The sequence below is a fragment of the Lissotriton vulgaris genome, chromosome 6 (genome assembly GCF_964263255.1).
Source record: "Lissotriton vulgaris chromosome 6, aLisVul1.2, whole genome shotgun sequence".
Classification (NCBI taxonomy): Eukaryota; Metazoa; Chordata; class Amphibia; order Caudata; family Salamandridae; genus Lissotriton; species Lissotriton vulgaris.
The window spans coordinates 350949076-350971664 of NC_141694.1; positions in this window are offsets into that span (position 1 = coordinate 350949076).

Genomic DNA, 22589 nt, shown 5'->3' on the forward strand with positions numbered 1-22589 from the left:
GGATAAAAAAACATGTGCACTACATGCGTTTAAAACCTGTGTTAAAAGTGGTCCCAATAAAACTACATTTGATTTAAAAAGATATACAGGTATACATCAGGCCCTGGAGTCTGACCACCCAGGCTTGAATTATTTGCTGCTATAACTTCGCTAAGTGTAAATTCCATTGGTAGTTCTTGTTCAAGGGTCTCCATGTTAAATAGTTTCTCATGTTGGTCTACTACGGAATTACTGTACAGCGTTGAATAATGCTGTATCCACTCAGGCTCAGTAATGGCAATCTCTATAGAGGCCTTATACTTCTCAGCTAAAAAGGGCACGTTCACCGCCTTCCAAAAGGTAAAGGAATCCTGTAACTAAGAGGCATTGCGCAAAGCGTGCCATGCCTCCCCCTTTAATGCTGTCTTTCTTGCATTTAGAACTGATCTATAGTTTCTTCTTGCCTCTCTTATATCTTCCCTATTTTTCACTATCGTCTGAAGGGAATGTTTTAGCTTAGTATATGCCTTTGTGCACTCAGTGTCAAACAATCCTTGTTTCTTAACAGGCCTCCTTTTTATTTCGACAGTGAGAGCTTTTTATACATAATTAGAGATAAATTACATATTAAATTACAGACACACATAGCATACAAAGTTGACTCAATCCATACAGACAAGCAAGAGCAAGGATGATGCGTGTAATTAGAATTAAAAATGTTTACAATTTATTACATATTCTTAAATTAAAATAACAATACATGAATTGCTTATATCTACCAACCCAATAGGCTAATCACATTAACATTTATTGTTTCCAGTTTGTTGTCGGGGCTCCAAATGATACTCCCGGTAAGGGTTAGATCGCTTGCAGTCTCTAGAGATTAAATATATACACATAAGGGTCAAAATTATGCCATACGTCCCTACACTTATCTAAGGTATTGCTCTGCTCCAACATGTACCTCTTTTTCAATTGAGCGAAGCGGCGTACGATGGTGGCCGTGCCTTGTTCAAAAGTGCATCACGGGAAACACTGAATCGCCATATTTAGAATAAGGGGGAACATTAACTGTATCGCTTAATCAGATGCGCTATGTTCTGGCTATCTACTGCGTGAAGGCCAGATGCCTGTATTATAAAGGAAACAAATAATGCTTATGAGAAATGTGTGTAGAGTGTTTGAATGTATAGGCTACATTACCACACAGCCTGCAGGAGCAATGTATTGTATTATGATGTGGATGTTGTTTTAGTTGAGATTATGTGTATCTTATATTATCTTTTTATTTGCAGATTTGCCATAATTTGTGGGAAAATATATTTTAATCCTGAGGAAGGTGCTGGCTTTTAATGAAGTGCCAAAACCGAAACGCGTCGATGCTACTTTAGAATTGAGACACATAAAGTCATTGGATCAAATAACTTCTCCATTTATGATATTTGCGCAATTTGGATTTTGTTTGTCTGTTTTAATTTGTCTGACTATTGTGTCCTTTTCTCTTTCAATTAGAACAATTTTCTATGTTTTCATTCCCACTGTTATAAATTTTAATGTGATTAGCTTGTTGTGTTGGTAGATATACGCAATTCATGTATTGTTATTTTAATTTATGAATATGTAATAAATTGTACACATTTTTAATTCCAATTACACGCTTCATCCTTGCTCTTGCTTGTCTGTATGGATTGAGTCAACTTTGTATGCTATGTTTAGTCTGTAAATGTAAAAATTAATATGTAATTTTTCCCAAAGGGGACATTTTATTTGACTTATAGTCTTTTGGAACCCTACCCCTTTGGTTGCTGGGGTCCCTCTCTTTTAATTGACATAATTAGAGATAGCCACAACATTTTCTATATTTTGTCTCTGGAGGACCTTTCATCTAGACACATTAAAAACATACTTTTACAGTTTGACTTCACTTTGGTAATAAATTCTTCAGAATCCACCATGGCCCATTTAAGCACAAATCCATTTTGCCTGGTCAGAGCAATATTCTTCACAATGTCAGCAGAATTAATTCTAACATTAATGCACGAGCTATAGATCTTTACATCCACACTGAGGGGAAAGTGGACACTTAAAGCAATTTCATGTGTCTTAAAATTACTAACACGTGTTGAGTATCTACTGGAAAATAGCATATAGTCAATAGTAGAAAATGTGCCTCGGCCTTTAACCTCTTGCATGCTGATGACGGCCCCCATCCGTCATGCACTACGGCGCTCGTGTGCTGATGACAACTGGGGGCCGTCATAAACCCGCCCACTTGCGATTTTGCCGCGCAGAATCGCGGCAGCATGCAAGGGGTTAAAGGTGGGCCTGAATGGCACCATGGGTGAACACAGGTTATTAGCAAACCCCAGCTCAAGCATGAACATAATTTCATTTAGTGTGTCACCATACATTGTATGTGGAAAATGTACAAGTTTATTGTCTTTTTCAAATGCCAGGCCACATACGTCATTATCAATATGTTTACATAAAAATGAGTTAAAATCCCCACCCCATACCACGAATATCTCCTTCTTCAAGCGAGCATACAAGTTTTGTATATTTTGGTTCATTGATTTCAGTACTTCTCTAATCAAGTCTGGGGTAGCATTATTATAGAGGTTCAGCATCACCAAACAGGATGTACCGTCGATGTGCAGACTAATTATTTGATATTGGAGTTCTGTTGCAATTAAATCAATTTTCCCTATATTTAAGTAGTTTTATATATATACACACAACACCCCTTTAGCTCGACCATGTGAGGAAGTAATAGCTGGGGAATGGAAGGTCTTATAGCCATTTATGTGTATAGGGAATATGTTTCTTGCAGGCTGATAATGTTAAAATATCTCACAAACTCAAACCATAATTCATTAGTAACCTTAGATTTTAAGCCTGCGATGTTCCAGAACAAGAGCTGACAGTTATCTCCCTGGCCCTTTCCACAGTCAAAGCCCCTCTCGATAGTTGGTTATGTTATGTTATGTTACTGGGATTTTTAAAGCGCTCTGTTATCCTGAGGTTTCCTGGCCCTGGCGTTGGTATAATAGGAGAAGGATATTGAGAGGAATGTAAGGTAGAATCGTTCGAAAAATGGTTATCAGCGGGTCGATTACTGTGCTTACACTTTTTGTCAGGGGGGGTCCATATTCAGAGGTTGAGTTATTACTATTCAACAATGCCAGTGTGCCCCCATTATCCAACAATTCTGAGCTGCTTGATGTTACATTGTTGCAGTGTTCCCCCAGTCATAGGCAGTCAACTAAATTGAGGTTACTAAATGTCTCAGAACGATTAAAAGTGGGAACATTAAACTGGTGGCTCAGACCAAAACAATAGGGGTCCCTAAGTTTGGGGGCATTGCTGTAACTCATTGGTTGGTAGAAATAACCTAGTGGTACCAAATTGACTCCCTGCCTTGTTATTATTTTACTTCTGACTCTCCTCAGGATTAATTGCACCAATAATGGCCTCTACCTACCCATGATACTTTCCTTGTCATCTTAAATTCTTCAAAGGTTCTTTCGGTTAGGCCTGACCATGTGCCTAACCAATGCAACGCTCTACTTTGTAAGAGCTCCAAGGACTCTATCACCCCAGTCGGTATTTTCGGGACGTTTGCTAATACCACCACATAAAGTGTAGCAGCTGGTGGTAAGTACAGGTGTATTTTTTGCCACTCATCACTTGCCTCGTACTGGGTGCAGTAGATGAATCCACCAGTGAAATGGTGGTACACTCCCCTTGATTGGCTGAACATGACAATGCACGCACAAAACCCCTATTAATGTCAAGGGTAATATGGGAATCTCATGGTATTACTTTGTTAGACATGAGTATTTCCATGTACGACTAAAATTTCCAGTACTGGGTCCTGAGCCTTTAAATGATATTTAGAGAGTACTTTTTCAATTTTTTTCGATTCTTCCCAATATTATCTAGTGTGCCTCTGAGAAAGGCATCAAGGGAGTCTAATTTTACTTTAAGCTGGACTACCTCGTTCTGAGCACATATGCTAGGGCTGTCTGTAGATTTTTCCTTACTCCCTGATTTTTGTGCTACTAGGGATATACCCTTTCTAGAAACCTTTTTTCGGGAGTTTATAGGAGTTACCTTAACCGTTGTACCTTTCACCCCATCTTTGTTGGGCAGTTTTTCATGGTTTCTTGCCCGCTTAGTGGGTGGTTGACTATCATTGCTGTCATGATCCTGATCACATCCTGATATATGCCCTGAGGTGTCTATAATACATCCATTTATGCTTCGCTGACATTCTTCTAGCGTTTATGATACTTCTATAGGTGGGGACGCCTGTCTTTGTGTTATATCAACTATAGGTTTGTCCCTGCCTAAAATAGAATTACCGGTGCCCGAAATCAGTGTCTCTTCTACTGTCATTATTTGCTGTTCGATAGCGCCCATAGCTCCCGTTAGGTACTTGAGTAAAGTCTGGCGTGTGCGCACCTCTGTGGTGGGCTGACTTTTGTTCTTAGTACTTAAGGTTTTTCTCCTACCAATTGTTAGATTGTTAATGTAGCAAGGCACAACTCATGGGTTCCAAAAGACAACCAGAGCCAGTCTGAGTGTATACCAATCTCGCAGAGCAATATTATTTCTAATATTATTTGTAAGCTCTTACACCAGAGGAGGCAAACTAGCAGGACAAATTTATTACGTAAAATTATACTACAGAATCATGATATCTACAGGGCAGAATATATTCGGGGCGGAAAGTCAGTATCACAGTACCTTTAGATGCAGACCAAGGGCCATGGCCCTGCCCAGTCTATTTCAGTCTATGACGGGCTAAGACGGTCCCGTCTTAGCCCGGTTTTCTTCCGGGCACCGTCCGCGTGCGGCCCACGTTGCGTGACTGGGGTTGGCTTAAGTATGGTGCCGCAGGGCCCGGGCAGAAACTGCGACGTGCTGGGAGCCCAGGCAGGAGCTCTTTATAAAAATGTAGGTTGCAGAGCGGTCTCCCACTTCCTGTGACCGGCTCCGGTTTAAGTAGGGTGCTGAAGGGGCCGGGCAGAAAGTGAGGTGTGCTGGGAGCCCAGGCAGGGGCTCTCTGTAAAAATGCAGGCTGCGGAGCGGTCTTCCACCTCCTGTGACCGGCTCCGGTTCAAATAGGGTTCTGCAGGGGCCGGGCAGAAAGTGCGGCGTGCTGGAAGCCCAGGCAGGGGCTCTCTGTAAAAAAAATGAGGGTTGCGGATCAGTCTTCCGGAGTCAATGAGGGGGAAAGTCAGTGTCATTGTCTTTAATTGCTGAAATTGAAAGTCAAGACGCTGTGTGGAGAGTACTAGAAGGATTGATATGCCGGAAGATGGCCATGCGCATTTTCTGGAGTCAAACACTGAGTAAACGATTCTAATGGTGAGGTTGGGTGCACAGCTTAATTTGTAAAAGAATGAGTGCACGTGCCTGAAGCTCTGCCCGGGTGGTACTATTAAAATTCGGAGTGGCAGATACCAGGACTGCATACCCTTGAATTCACCTCAGGGCTCTTTAACACTCTAGCAGATACTACTGCACCCTTATCTCATGCTCGCTGGCCCCTGCTTTCCCCCTCTGTTGGAGTTTCTGAGTTTCTCTCTATTGTGCACGGTCAATATCTGAAGAAGAGAAATAAGATGGTCCCCTAAATGCACTGCAGAACGGTCCCACGGCAACCACCGGTTCAAACTAAGCACTGGTTGGGTGTTCTTAGGAAGTGGCCTTGGTATTTTTCAGGGCGGTGAATGCCCTCACTGAAAATGGCGTTTCGCCTTAATTTTCCTGTAGTATTTCCTCTTATTCTTTATCTTTCTGAACCTCATTCTCCTCGCATACCCCTCCCCGTCCCTTTAATTCTCTTTCTTTGCAGTAGCCTTCATAATATCAACTATCTCTAAGCTTAAATCCTCGTTCCGCCCCTGTGAATACACAGTGTTTTGCGTTTTATTAAGTATGAATATGTTATCTGAGGAAGCTACATATTCTTTATTTCGCTGGCCTTTTTAACCAATGAAAAGTCCACAGTATGCGAGAAAACTGTGAAAGGTAATTATGGTAAGAAAATGCTGACTGTAAATTAAAAGGCTATGCTTGTTGAAAATGCTGCATTGCAATTTCAGTCTGAAGTAATCATTGCATTTCAATAAAGTGTTCTTGTTCAGCTGCTGTGCAATTTGGTGTTATCCCAACTTTGAAAATGGCATTTCAAACATGTATAGCAGTCGTCGCAGAATAAATGTTGATATTATTTCGGAGCATCTGAATGTTTTACTTTAAGTGCTCAAAGACGTATAGAACTAGGAAGCAATAGGACATGCGCTCACATGAATCCCCTGCTGCTTTAAAACACTTGAACTTGAATATCAATACCAAAGTACTGTATACCGGACACATTATCAGTATTGATGTTCTCACAAAAGCCATTTGTTATTTAAATTGCAAATGGCTTGTCCACAAAGAGAGTATTTGCATCCAAGCTATAATGAAGGGAAGCAGAAATACACGAGCAAAACTGGCATTACCTCTGCTGCTTTCCTTGATGATAAAGAATTTCTGAAATGTGCATGTAAATCAAACGAGCATCACCATGCTATCTTTATGAAAATGCCAAACAATACCTGCTGCTTATGTTTATTGTGATCATAATAATGTCAACGTTGTTTCATGTATGTGTGCTTCTTGAAGCCAGAAGAACTAATTACTGCTATGGACGTGAATTTAAGGACGTTTTAACATTTAGGGAATAGTAATGTCATAAAAAAAAGTAATTGTTTTTAAACTAGTCAAGGGAAATTTTGCATTTGGGCAGATTGCTTTTTTTTCTCAAATTTCATGTGTTTACTTTTGATCTGACGATTAAACAAATGCATGTTTTGTTGGGGTTGTTCAATGTCATTTGAACACGACTATGACTACAGGAGTTAATCTTCTTTTCCTCCTTCTCTCTTGACAGGCTCAAAGTGGTAGCCCATAATCACCATAGAGTCGGTTTATTAAAAGGTTGTGCAGCAGAGCAGCCAAAGTTGCTACTCAGGATTGAAATAGAGAGAAAGCACAATGCAAACCCGGACCTACAAATATACGGCACTGCTGCTGTCATCCTCTTTGCTGACACTCAAACAGACTGACTTGGGCCATACACACGCACCTTTTCATAATAGAGCGAAGACATGTCCGTGATGTCTAGCACAGGTTTTGTACCGGAAAGCCTTTCAATCCACAAGCACACGTGCAAGTTGAAAAAAAATGCTACTTTTGCCTGCCTTAGAGCGTCATATTTTTGGGTGCAAAGCCATATCTACAGATGTTAGTATATAAGGCTGTGCATAAAAAACCATGGGTAGGAGAAGGGGAGCTTGCAGCCAACCAAGAAGGCCGCTCCCTGATTTTGCTCCTGCGCGCTCCATCTGTCCCCTCCCACCTGGAGCCCCACAGCTCCGTCCTTCACCATAGCATTAGGCCCTGATGACCCCACTGACCTACCAGACTCACTCTTGAGCCCCTGCGGTCTGCCCCGGAGCTGTAGTTCTGCCACAGTCTGTGCAGGGAACTCCCTGCCTGAGAGATGCCTAACGCTGCAGTGAAGGTGAAGTTGGTCCTCCGGCCTGTACCCCGACACAACACCTCCCACAACCCAATGCCATACCGCATCATCTAGTACCACCAGAAGGGACTATGGAGATCACTGTTGGCCATGCCCCTTTAGGACGCCGGTGTAGGCGCAGCTCTGACTCCCAATTCCTGTTTAAGAGGTGGCAGCCTCATGCTTCTCCAGTGCCCTGGTCATTCCTCATCATCTGGTGCCGTTCTGAGCAACTTCATGCTGCCAGGCAGTCCCAGCAGCCATTTGTTCAAGCAGCTCCACCCAAATCATGGCAAGCGAGGAGAGAACATAGTACTGTTACTCTTGTTGACATGAGCACCTGAGGCATTATCCTCTCTGGGACATTGGGCATTTCCTGCCCCTACTGTCTTGCAAGGTATGCTCCAGCTTGTAGAGACCAGTACCCAGAGTGTGCTCCCTGGAGGACCTGTTGTTGCTGGATTGCACTGCACGGCATCCGCGGCCTGTACAGGTAAGAGCAATCTGGTGGGGTGGAGAGGGATTTCGACAGATGACTGCGAGGGACAACTAATTATTTATTTAATTTCCCCTCGTCGTTGTATGTCAAAATTCCTCCCCATCCATCCCCAATGCTCTTACCTGCATAAGCCGCAGCTGCTGCATGGGCACCTACATCTGCCCTCTGGCTTCTCTTTGGATTCCTTCTGCCAGCCATTCCTGAGGCACAATGGCCCCATTCTTTTCCTGGCAGTGGTGACTGATGCCCAGTAACAAGTGAATTGTTTATGTTAGGGTAGTAGGACATGCCAGCACCTCGGTTCACTTGACGTTTACCCTCTCACCTTCATAAGTACTCCGCCCAGCTCCAGCTGCTGTGCTTTGTATTGGTTATCATCTGTGAACGCTCCACTGGGGAACAATGTGCTCTATGAGGGCTCTTGGAGCCATCAGATGATCATAATTTCCTCTCAATATAGTGGGTCTGGACACCCGATGTCTAGTCTTGCTTTCCACCTGTGATTTAGGTCCAACCTGTGAGCAGTTTGTGACATCTGGACCTCCCCTGAAATCAGCATTTGTATCCAAACTGACAAAACCCTAGGTGCTGGGAGACTTTCTTGAGTCCTTTCCTATGCAAGTGGATAATTCAACCTTGTGCAGCTTAATTCGATGAGTGGGCATCCCTACTGAAGGCTACCTCCTGCATCCTGGACTGCATTCTTTCTGCCCTTGGCCCTTGTGCCCTATCTTTGAGTTTTCTGTTTCCCTATGGTTGCCAGGGCCTGCAACATCTACACCCGACAGTAGAGAGGCATGTTCCTTGACTTATTGTGCCTGGCAATCGGACCCTGCCTTGCTTGTCGACCCATCGACAATCTGCTTGCCAACTTCTGTTTTCAGAGGCATTGTATCGCTCTCATTAGAATCTGTAAGTACCTTCTCAGCTCGCCTCAGCTAAAGACATTAAGATGCTTCTTAAAGAGATTTCATACATAGTGGCCACCCTCACCACTCTGGATGTGGAAATATCAGGCCTTACCTAAGAGGTGAAATCCATTTGGCAGTACATGTCTACCATACAGAACAGACTAGACAAGGTTGAACAACGCTTGGACACATTCGATCTGAATACAAACATATACTACATTGTGGGGGCAACATTGAATTCCTGCACCAGAATGTCACCGATCAGAAATATAGAGTAAGAAGAGACAATTTGAAAATTATTATTTAAAAAAAAAAATAATTTTCATTAGGACTTGAAACGATGATGAAAGTCATACAAAAAAACAAAAACAAACAAAAAAAACAACATTAGATCACCATGCCTTAAGACCTCTTTTTCATGATTAAATCCCGACCCACCCCCTCCCACCCCGGATGAGTCCCAGTAGGGTAAAGAGGATAATTAACACCAACTTCAGTTTTTCATTAAAAAAAACATAAATATACATAATTAAATCAATCAATCGATAATGGGAATCATTGCTCTAAATTAAACCAATTGGTAAGAGAACCCCAAATCTGTTTGCCTTCGCTCCAAGCCCTGTATCCTCTTCTTTTATATACAGATATTTCCCACTTATATACACATACAAATTTACTAAACCATACATGTGGGGTCGGGGGGACCGGTTCCAACCAAACTATCACCAAACATTACCTCAACACAGTCATTGCAACAAAAAGGAGCCTCCGTTCTGGCTCAGCCATGTTTTGATCGGAGACTCCCAGCATAATAACCTGGGGTGTCAGTAATACGGTATAACCCAAAATATGGCCCAGACTCTGTTCTATTTTTTTCAACAGTTGGCCCAGAATGGGGCAGGTGGCAAACATATGAATACTATCGGCTGCCAGTTCGCCACATCATGAACAATTTTCCCCGACAGTCCCTCCCCATTTGTAAATTCGAGAGGGAGTTATATACAGATTGAGCCAAGTCTTGAAGCATTGGACCTAAAGATTAGCAAAAATAGAAGCAGATTGGCTATGCACAAGTGAATCTTCACAAATACCTTGTCCCGCTTGCACCCCCTCCTGCCACCTGTCAAAATGCTTGATTAGGTCATCACTTCTTTTCTCGTTTAATAGATTATATACAGAAGATATAGTTGATTGATTCCCGTTGATCAGTTCCACTAACGGGACATGTGCCCAGGTGGCAGTTCTTTTGCGAAAAAAAATCTATAATCTGTAGAAATTTGAAAAATTGTTTACTCCCAATCCCGAATTTCTGTTTTATAGCCTCAAAGGTCATAAACCTTGAATCAGAAATAATATCCCATATAGTATTAACCCCGTGAGCTAACCAGTCTTTAAAATAAGCATCCCGAAAGATTTCTGGGAAGAGAATATTCCTAGCAAAACGAGAATATATTGTGGAATCTTCCGATGTCAAACATTTTCCGAACTGCCATCCAGACTTTAAAGGCACCAAATCATTAGCAGGAATTGGCCCATCGTGCTGAGTGATCCCATAATAGGTCCGACCTTACCTAAGATGGTATCTATTACTCACAGCAGGGCCCCATTAATGAAGGATAGGTTAGTCAATACGAGCCCTGAGGTTATAGACAAAACCACTTGGTTACAGACCCTTTGTGGTTTTTACAAGTGTAAGACATGTAAGGCGTGTATCCATGAGGTCAACATGAAAACCTACGGGGACCCCTTCAGCAACAGGGAGCATAAGAACAGTAAAATACTCACCTGTAAAACAGAATACACCATATATGTCCTAATCTGTCCATGCAGATTCAAATATGTTGGCAGCACCAAGCTGGTCATACATAAGCGAATCCTGCAACACCTACGGGTAATTTCCAACCCGGATAACACCTATCCGGTGGCCAGACACTATAGGGAGGTCCACAATAGCACTAATAGTGGACTCAAATACTTTGCCATTGATGCCATACCACCAAATAGATGGGGAGGGGACAGGGAATCCAAACTTCGTAAGTTGGAAACCTGGTATATTCTTCAGTTAAACTCTAAGACCCCGGCAGTTTCGAATATTACAGAGTACTAACATACATGCTTGGGATAAGGGATTGACAACACCATAACAGTGACCTGGGTCTGGCAAACATATCCCCACCATTCAAATGATCTTGTCTGTGATATAGGCCCCATGAATAGGCTAGAGCCAAGTTACACCATTGGATATTACTGTAACTACATTTGTTGTTGATTTTTAGGTGTAACTGGTATCTTATCTGTTTTAATACATATTTATATATTTATTGTTATATATTTTTATATATATATATATATATATATATATATATATATATATATATATATATATATATATATATATAATTCACTTGAAAAACCATAGGTTTCAGGCCTTATATAGTTACAAATTAGCATTTAAAAAAACTGCATGAAATTGCTCCTATATAGTTAGTTGTACTAACTATAGTTCGCGCACCCGCAATCCACTGCTGATGATGTCACATATTACATCATTCATGACATGGTCAGTGACATCACTGATGACATCTCAAATGACATCACTGATGACATCACTGATGACATCTCATTTGACATCACGGATGACATCACTGATGACATCATCCAGTGACTGTATGTTTCTGTAAAGCTTAAATATGTTTCACATATTGAAGAATGAGTGGATGTATAAGTGTCTGGATGAAGGATTTAGTAGGTGTGTGACTGACTGTATGAGTGAGTGATTAAATGTGTCTTACTAAATGCATGGGTTAGTGACTAAACTGTCTGAATGTGTGCATCAGTATGTCTGTTGTTGTGTAAGCTGCTGCATGTGTTGATCAGTAGCTATATGAGTGGCTATATGAGTTGATTGGTTGCCCAAGTATTTGAATGGGAGACTGAGTGTGTGTTTGGGTGGCTGGTAGGTGTGTGACTCTGTGCATAGATGTGTGAGCAGTTGATTCACTAGGTGTATGAGTTCAAGAGTGCATGTGGAAACAGCTATATGGGTGGTTGACTGTGTGCATGGGTGTGTTGGTGAGTGAATGGATATCTCAGTGCTACATGTGCAAGTAAGTTCATATGTAAAACACAGTGCATGTGAGAGTTGGCATATATAAATGACTATACATGAGAGCCAGTGAATGTGCGAGTGGCTATATGGATCATTGTGTACTTGTATCAGTGATTGTATAAGAGAGTAAGTGTGTGTTAGTATATGTTTGAATAAGTAAGGTGTTGTGTGTATAACTGTATAGTTGAGGAAATGGAAGTGTGATTGATTCTTTGTATGACTGACTAGGTGTGTGAGTAACTCTATGGATGAGTGGCAGTGTGTGAGTGTCTGTATAGGTGTATGAGTGCATATGATAGTGTTGTATCGATGAGTGACTGTATGTATGATTGATTCTATGGGTGAATGAGTGAATGTGTGTGTAGACCTAGGAATCAGTGAGTGCGTATGTAGTAACTGGTATTGGTGTGTCAATGGTTTCAAGAATGGTAGTCTGTATTTAACACTGGGTGTATCAAAGGTTATATTAGAGTGTGAGGAGGTGCAGTATATTATTACATGAATGATATCATCAGTGATGTGATCAGTGATGTCAAATGAGATGTCATCAGTGATGTGATCAGTGATGTCATTTGAGATGTCATCAGTGATGTCACTGACCATGTCATGAATGATGTAATATGTGACATCATCAGCAGTGGATTGCGGGTGCGCAAAATATAGTTAGTACAACTAACTATATAGGAGTAACTTCAATGGTTTTTTAAATACTAATTCCTAACTATATAAGGCCTGAAACCTATGTTTTTTTAAGTGAATTTGCAAGGTTTTTAAAATGCTAATTCCTAACTATATAATCCTGAAACCTATGGTTTTTTAAGTGAATTTGCAAGGTTTTTTAAATGCTAATTCCTAACTATATAAGGCTTGAAACCTATGGTTTTTTCAGTGAATTTGCAAGGTTTTTTAATACTAATTCCTAACTATATCAGGCGTAAAACTTATATTTTTTTCAATAAATTTCAAAGGTTTTGTAAATGCTAATTCTATTAGCGGATAACGTCTATATATGTTATTATCCTTCTGGGACCACCTGAGCAGCCATCTTGTTTCTCAGGAGAAGTGAGGCACAAGAGAGCCCAAAACAAGAGTGGAAAACGCGAAAAGGGGACAGGGTTGAGACCCCCTGACCCCCTAGCCCTTCTCAAGGGGTCCCAGAAGGACCACCAAGTGCAAAAAAAGTTTGATTTATTTTTAAATCGTGGGGTACGTGCGTGGTAAGCGTACCCTATGCGTACGGTGCACATACCCCACAATGTTTTTTTGTTTTTTTTGCTCTTGGGGGTCCTTTTGGGACCCCCTGAGAAGGGCTAGAGGGTTGGGGGGTCTCTACCCTGCCCCCTTTTTGTGTTTTCCACTCTTGTTTTGGGCTCTCTTGTGCCTCAGTTCTCCTGAAAAACAAGATGGTGGCCAACACTTCCTGGTTTGGACAGTTTGGAATGTTGACAGTCGACTGCCAGCCAATCTGAAACTCGCTCGAGCACGTAAGGGTATGTGCATGTACGCGTACGGTGAAGGCATATAGATATATAATTTGATCAAATTCAATTTTCTCATTAACTACTGGAGGGATTTTCACCAAATATAGAAAAGGCACTACTGCATACCTGTTCCTACCATTTTGCCAAGTTTGGTGTAATTCTGTTCAGCCGTTTGGGCTGTAGCCGTGTCTAAAGGTCCCATGGAAAATGCCATTTGAAAAATTTCAAATTCAATTTTCTCAAGAACTACTGGAGGGATTTTCACCAAACATAGCAAAGGCACATCTGCATACCAGTCCCTACCATTTTGCCAAGTTTGGTGTAATTCCATTCAGCCGTTCGGGCTGTAGCCGTGTCTAAAGGTCCCATAGAAAAATGCCATTTGAAAAATTTCAAATTCAATTTTCTCAAGAACTACTGGAGGGATTTACACCAAACATACAAAAGGCACTGTTACATACCAGTCCCTACCATTTTGCCAAATATGGTATAATTCCGTTCAGCCGTTCGAGCTGTAGCCTTGTCAGAATGTCCCTATGGAAATTAACATGGGGAAAACACGTTTTGAGACCCCCCTTTTTTCTCAATCCCGCTTGATGAATCCCCCCGAAACTTTCAGGGAAGGAGTGGAATGCAGCGAGACAAATTTAAGGAAAATTACAGGCAGATCCCTCAATCGGCGCCAAAGTTATTCCCAATAGAATGTTCGGGATTTTTTTTTTTGCCCTTGGGGGTCCTTTTGGGACCCCCTGAGAAGGGCTAGAGGGTTGGGGGGTCTCTACCATGCCCCATTTTTGTGTTTTCCACTCTTGTTTTGGGCTCTCTTGTTCCTCAGTTCTCCTGAAAAACAAGATGGTGGCCAACACTTCCTGGTTTGGACAGTTTGGAATGTTGACAGTCGACTGCCAGCCAATCTGAAACTCGCTCGAGCACGTAAGGGTATGCGCACGTACGCGTACGGTGAGGGCATATAGATATATAATTTGATCAAATTCAATTTTCTCAACAACTACTGGAGGGATTTTCACCAAACATAGCAAAGGCACTAATGCATACCTGTCCCTACCATTTTGCCAAGTTTGGTGTAATTCCATTCAGTCGTTCGGGCTGTAGCCGTGTTTAAAGGTACCCATGGAAATCAACATGGGGAAAACATGTTTTGGGACCCCCCTTTCAGCCCCCGCTTGACGAATTTCCCCAAAACTTTCAGGGAAGGAGCGGAGCAGAGCTGGCCAAAATTCTGGAAAATTACACACAGATTCCTCAATCGGCGCCAAAGTTATTCCCAATACAATGTTGAGCGCATATAGATATATAATTTGCTCAAATTCATTTTCTCAACAACTAATGGAGTGATTTTCACCAAATATAGAAAAGGCACTACTGCATACCTGTCCCTAACATTTTGCCAAGTTTGGTGTAATTCCGTTCAGCCGTTCGGGCTGTAGCTGTGTCTAAAGGTCCCATAGAAAAATGCCATTTGAAAAATTTCAAATTCAATTTTCTCAAGAACTACTGGAGGGATTTACACCAAACATACAAAAGGAACTGTTGCATACCAGTCCCTACCATTTTGCCAAATATGGTATAATTCCGTTCCGCCGTTCAAGCAGTAGCCTTGTCAGAATGTCCCTATGGAAATTAACATGGGGAAAACACGTTTTGGGAAACCCCCTTTTTTCTCAGCCCCCGCTTGATGAATCCCCCCGAAACTTCCAGGGAAGGAGCGGAATGCAGCGAGACAAATTTAAGGAAAATTACAGGCAGATCAATCGGCACCAAAGTTATTCCCAATAGAATGTTCGGGATTTCCTATGGTAACTATATATACCTACTGGCAACCGCGAGTAGGTAATATATATATTTATTTATCTATTCAAAGATCAATATTTACAGTATTCTATTGGTTGCACGTGGTCTATTTTTCTCTACTTGAGTCTGGCACCGTTAGGACATAGAAAACCATACATCTTTCCTGTCTAATGCCACTGATACAGTTTGGTCCCACAGAGACTTTTACCCAATGAGACCCAGTCATGAACACATTTTAGGCAGACTTTTTCCTAACTGATCCTTGGTGTTTGCTTCTATCATGATTGGCCTTAAATTACCAACATATTTACACATAATGCTTTTAAGCTTGTGCCTTTGCTTTTTACGCTGACCCCCGCTGTCTTTTCTAAGTGTACTTAAGTCAGATATATATATATATGAAATCTTTATAATATAGACTTGTAATCAGACATAGTAAATGTTTGTTTTTAACCGTCAGTTGTTTACCACATCCATCACTCCAATAAATGTTATTGTCACTAATTACACTAGCACGTGGGAAGGAGACACAGAACATATGTCAGGTCGTGCAGACGTAGGGACTTTTTGTCCAAAGGGGATTTAAACTGTTATCCGCTCACATGACTAAAACACCTAACACGATCAAAGCAGAGCTTTAACTCTGGGGTGAATCAAGACTCCAACAGAGCCGCCAATCGCTATTAGACTGGGCTCTGTGTACATGTACACTGTAAGTACATGCATTCATAGAGGTGATCATTTTAATAGTCAACGGTAAATATGCTTGCTCCTTTGCACTATGGTTTTTCTCAAGGGATTATATTATACATATGTGGACTTCACCAGCCTTCTAATGTTTATTACACAGTCTATTTTGTCTGTTCATACTGAAGCCATTGGGTATAGATCCATTCATTAGCATAATTCGTAGAGGCTTATTTGTACCCAATGCTTTTAAGCTGATGCATATATTTTACAACCATGATTTGCACATAACCAGTTTTTGCACAGAATTTTTCTAAATTGCACAGATATTTGCTGCTAATTACTGTTTTTATGCCTCTTGGCCCATTGTTCTTTCATGTACCGACCTTGATGTTTTTAAATATTGTTTTTAAACATAATTTATTCATTTATATGTTTACTAATGAATATGTACTGTATGCTTTGGTTATTTTTGTCTACATTCCCCACTCTACTTCAGGTATGAACAATTTTCTCTATGTCTATTCTCATGTGTCCCACGTGGTCTGTTTCAATTAGCACTGTCATTTTAAATTTGGAGGTCTCTAACGTTACATTGTCATGTGATAAAAGCTCAGAGAAGTGGAAACGTTAAGGCGTGAAAAAAAAAAATAACAATTTTGCACTAATACCTGGTTTGTGTCAGTTTTGGTGAAGGCGATGCACCGGCTGTCTTAATAATTTGGAGTGTTTGATATATATATATATATATATTCAATTAAAAAACAATAGGTTATAGACCATATATAGTTAGGGATTAGCATTTACAAAACCTTATTTTACTCACACAAAACCATTGAAATTCGAATATATAGTTAGTTGCACTAACTATATATCGCGCACTCGCAATCCACTGCTGATGATGTCACATATTACATCATTCATGACATGGTCAATGACATCACTGATGACATCACTGATGACAACTCAAATGACATCACTGATGACAACATCCAGTGACTGTATATTTCTGTAAAGTTAAAATATGTCTTACATATTGAAGAATGAGTGGATGTATAAATGTCTGGATGAAGGATTTAGTAGGTGCATGACTGATTGTATGAGAGAGTGATTAAATGTGTCTCACTGAGTGCATGGGTTAGTGATTAAACTGTCTTAATTTATGCATCATTATATCTGTTGTTCTGTAAACTGCTGCATGTGTTGATCAGTAGCTATATGAGTAACTATATGGGTTATTGATTGGTTGCTCAAGTATTTGTATGGGAGACTAAGTGTGCGTGTGGGGGTGGCTGGGAGGTGTGTGACTCTGTGCATAGATGTGTGAACAGTTGATTCACTAGATGTATGGGTTCAACACTGCATGTGGAAACAGCTGTATGGGTGGTTGACTGTGTGCATGAGTGTATTGGTGAGTGAATGGATATGTCAATGTTACATGTCAAAGTAAGTACATATGTAAAACACAGTACATGTGAGAGTTGACATATATAAATTACTGTGTTTAAGAGCCAGTGAATGTGTGAGTGGCTGCATGGATCATTGAAAACTTGTATCAGTGATTGTATAAGAGAGTAAATATGTGTTACAATATGTTTCAATAAGTAAGGTGTGTATAACTGTATAGTTGAGGAAATGGAGGTGTGATTGATTCTTTGCATGACTGTCTAGGTGTATGAGTAACTCCATGGATGAGTGACAATCTGTGAGTGTCTGTTTTCACTGAGTGTATCTAAGGTTATATCAGAGTCTGTAGAGGTTCATCGTATTAACACATGAATGATGTCATCTGTGATGTTGTCAGTGATGTCATTTGAGTTGTCATCAGTGATGTCATCAGTGATGTCACTGACCATGTCATGAATGATGTAATATGTGACATCATCAGCAGTGGATTGCGGGTGCGCGATATATAGTTAGTGCAATTTTAATGGTTTTGTGTGAGTAAAATAAGGTTTTGTAAATGCTAATCCCTAACTATAAATGGTCTATAACCTATGGTTTTTTAATAGAATTTTCAAGGTTTTGTAAATGCTAATTCCTAACTATATATGGTCTATAACCTATGGTTTTTTCAGTGAATTTCAATGGTTTTTTAATAGCAAATATCAAAAGCTGTAAAATGTATTATTCTTTTAAATGAAAAATATATTTTATATGTTTTTAATATAATTTTTTTATGCATCTGCCAAACCCTGACCTCTTAATAGTGCACTGTGGTGGAAATGATTTGGGCACTATGACTGGGGTTGGTCTGGAAATGCTTTTAAAGGACACCTTTCATCAATTGATGACACTTTTTCCCTAAACTGCCTTGGTATATTCCAATATATGCCAAAGACAGAAATGGAAGTGATCCAACCAATTTTTTCCACAATTTGAGAAAGCACGGAAACATGTGAATAAATCTGTTTCTGCTTACATGAGAGACTATGGAATGGGTTTACTATACAACAATAACTTGCGTTACAACATTCAAGACATCTACAGAAGAGATGGTGTGCACTTCTCTGAAGAGGGGAATAGAATATTCTTCCTTTATTTAAAACTGTGCATTGGAACCTACTTGTAGGTACCTAAATTAGCCACAGAACCCAATAGCTCTTTTCGGCACTACCCTACCTCTGATAATTCAAAACGTTTATCTTTTTCTAACTTTTTTTTTTTCACCAAAGTACGCTCCCCGGTTCGCTTACCGGTGCGCGTACCGGGCGCTCCCCCGCGAAATTTTCCCATTTTTATGTTTTTTATTTTTGCATATATCACCTTCCTAAGCCCCCCTCAGAAAACCTAGAGGGTCACAAAGTGTCTACCGTGCCCCCTTCTACCCATTCCGAACATTGTTTGTCCTCCATCTTGTGTCTCAATTCTACCGATACACAAAATGGAGGAGTCCCGTAATGCTGCCGGTTCGCGTACTGGGGAGCGCAACGGTGAGCGCTCGATAAAAAAAGGTGGGAAAGTAATTTGCAGAAAAAACACTACAGACACTTTCATCAAATATAGAATAGGCCCTACTACATAGCAGTCCCTACCATTTACACAAATGTGATGGAATTCCATTGGGAAAATTATGCTGTAAGCCTGACTAAATATCCTGAGGTAAATTACCTAACAAAAACAATAATGAAGTGTTAGAATTGACAACCAATTAAAATGCTACTTTCAATATCTTCTATTATTTCATTACATTTGATTGGTTATGTACCTGAATATATATAAAGAAAGAGAGAGAAACACAGCCATTTTGACTACTACTTCCTGAAGTACATATCAAGTGCATTTCAACTGAGAACTTAAACTTCTTTTTGAAAGGTAGGATGTTATTTTAAAAACTGAAGTATGTTGTGCACTTTAAGATAATTAGGAAAACATTTTCTGATAGTTATATACTATCCCTCTGTAATAGTTATAGAATAGGATAGACTTCTCTGTTTTAGTTATGGATGGAGTTAGGCTTGTCTTGTATAATTAAGAATTTACTTAGGCTTTATCACATACATTTTTTTATATTTCTACTTCCAGTCTGATACCATGCACTGCCCAAAGATAAAATCACTGTTTAAAAAACCAAACTACCTGTCTGTACTTAAACTCAACAGTGCCCTATCTGTACTGATATATTTTTTTAAAATTCAATTTACAGCACAGAAATGGAAGGAGAGCGAAAAAATACCATCAAAATTGTTCTGGAAAGCAACAAAGATACAAAAATTGAACCCAATGACTCTGAATTCTTTGATGAATCACGGGACTTTGAACTTCTGCAAAGTGTAGAATCAGTAGATTACCTGATTGAAAATGAGAACATTTCTGACAATCAATTATTAGAAGTTCTTTTAAATTTTGAAAACGAATCAGAGAAATAAATTTATATTTAATAATTCAAAAAGTGTTTGAGACCTCATTCATTTTTATATGTATTTTTTAAACTAGTACTAAATTGATTATAATGTAAAATCAGACTTTAAATATACTTTGCAACTTTTTTGTGTTACATAGTAAGTTTGCTCATAGTTACTTCCTTTCTCCCGCTATATTATCTCCAATGTGTATTTAACATCTCTTTATCATCTCCTGCCTCCATGGTGTTTCTGCTTTCCTGACAGACTACGCTATGAATTCCATATACCACAATACCTTCTGAAACAACATGCAAGATATCTACAAAGGAAACAGTGTATTTTTATTTTTAGACTCTGCATTGGTACCTACATGTTAGTACTTAAATAAAAAAAAATAAAAAAAATACAGCAAAAAGAACAATCAATATACATACATTATTTGAACATTCTTTCATCCTATTTTCCCTATATTACGCTTCCCGGACCGCTTCCCGGTGCGCGTACCGAGCGCTCCCCCTGCAAAAAAAACGATAATAAAAATTATAATTTTTTCCCCGCGGGGCCCTTTTAAAGCCTCCTCATCAAACGTAGGGGGTCAGGGAGGATGTACTCTGCCCCCCTTATGCTCATTTCCCCCTTTGTTTTTGCCACATCTTGTGTCTTGATCCTACCGAGACACAAGATGGCGGCCGCACCGGACTGTTGAGAATGTTCACAGTCACCGGGGAGCCAATCCGCTTCTCCTAGCGAAGTTCCGTTACGCGTCAGGTACGCGAATCGGGGCGATAACCGGGACGCTGTCACAGATATATCTGTTTTTTAAAATGTTAATTTCTCAAAATCCACTGGAGCACATATTTTAGGACATAGCAAAGGCACGTCGGGCAAACCATATCCACAATTTTGCAAAGTTTCATGTAAATCCATTCAGCCGTTCGAGCTAAAAGTGATTCCAACCGCCCTATGGAAAAATGAATGGGAAAAACACGTTTTGGGACCCCCTTTTTTCTCGGCCCCCCCTTGACGAAACCCAACCAAATTTTCAAGGGCTGCTCAGAAACAAAATGTGCCATTTTCCTGAATGTTTCAGCCAATTCCGTCCACAAACGCCAAAGTTATTCGACATAGAATTTTCAAAAATCCCATAGGAAAAAAATCCTAACTATATATATATTCCATAGGAAATCCGCAACATTCTATTTGCAATAACTTTGGTGCCGGTCGATGAATCTTCTCAAAATTTTCAAAGAAGATGGCCTGCTCCTCTCCTTTCCTGAAAGTTTCGGGTTGATTTGTCAAGCGGGGGCCGAGAAAAAAGGGGGGGTCTCAAAACGTGTTTTCCCCATGCAATTTTCCATAGGGACCTTTAAGTGAGGCTACACGGAATTACACCAAATTTGGCAAAAAGGTAGTTTGGTTCGCAGATTACGCTTTTTGTTAAATGGTGTAAATCGGCTCAGTAGTTCCTTAGAAAATCATAAGTAAATTCATAGATATATTTGCGAAGTTTTACCATACGCGTACCATCTGAGGATTATACTCGTACCCTCCCGAGCTCGAGCTGCATGCTAATTGGCAGACAACACTCCAAAACAATAAGTGTTGGCGGCCATCTTGTGAAAGCAGTGAAATAACTGTGTAAAACACGCAAAGGGGGCAGGGTAGAAACACCTTGACCCCCTAGGCCTGCAAGGCCCCCCCAATTTAATAAAATTGCGGACTACGCATAGGTACACGTATCCCTTGGGGAAAAAAAAACCTGAAGCCAATTTTTTGTTAATTATCCCCCGAGGGGGGCAAATCCCGAGGGCATAGTTGTTTATTTTAAAGGGGGACCAGAGGGGCGCCCTGGCCCTAGGGACCACTACCCCAGGGCTTTTATGTTATATATGCGGGGGGCTCACTGCCCCCAGCCCTGGGGACCACCACCCCCAGGGCTTCTTTTTTTATAATAATGGGGGCCAAGAGGGGCCCCCAGCCCCAAGAACCGCCACCCCTCGGGGCTTAAATATTATGTATGCAGAGGGGCTCACGGCCCCCCTGCAGCCCCAGGGGCCGCCACCCACCGAGGCTTTTTTAAAAAAGATAAAAATAAAAAAACCTGTGTGGGGGGCTCAAGCCCCTCACACACCCAGGGACCGCCACCCACCCGGGGCACTAATATTTAAAATAGGGAGGTCCATGTCAGACCCCCCAGCCCTGGGGACCACCACCCCCCAGGTCTGGCTCCTGCAGTGTCCCGGGGTGCCTACCCCCGGGACACAGTTGTTTGCTATAGTAGGGCCATAGTAAACTGCTTTGGTTTTTGAAAGAGAGAACAGGAAACTTGCTCTCTCCTTCAAAAATCAAAATGGATTGCTTTTCTGCATGAGCAGCAGCATGTTGCTGCTCTCCATGCAGAAAAGCAATGCCGGCTCCCGCAGGATCGGGAGCCGGCACGGACCGTGGGGGGCTTGGGACACCCCACAGTCCCCAACGGAGAGGGCAGGCCCCGGGGGATGGGGTCCCCAGGGCCATAAGTTGCCCAGGAAGGGACCGCTTGGCAATTAAAGATTTTAAAAAAAAAAAAAGTTTGGCAGGCCCCAGAAGATGGGGTCCCCGGGGCCTTAAGTGTCCATAGGAGGGGGGCTATGCAGCCCCCTCCACAAAAATAATACAAAAGTGTGCCATGTCCACTGGGGGATAAGGGG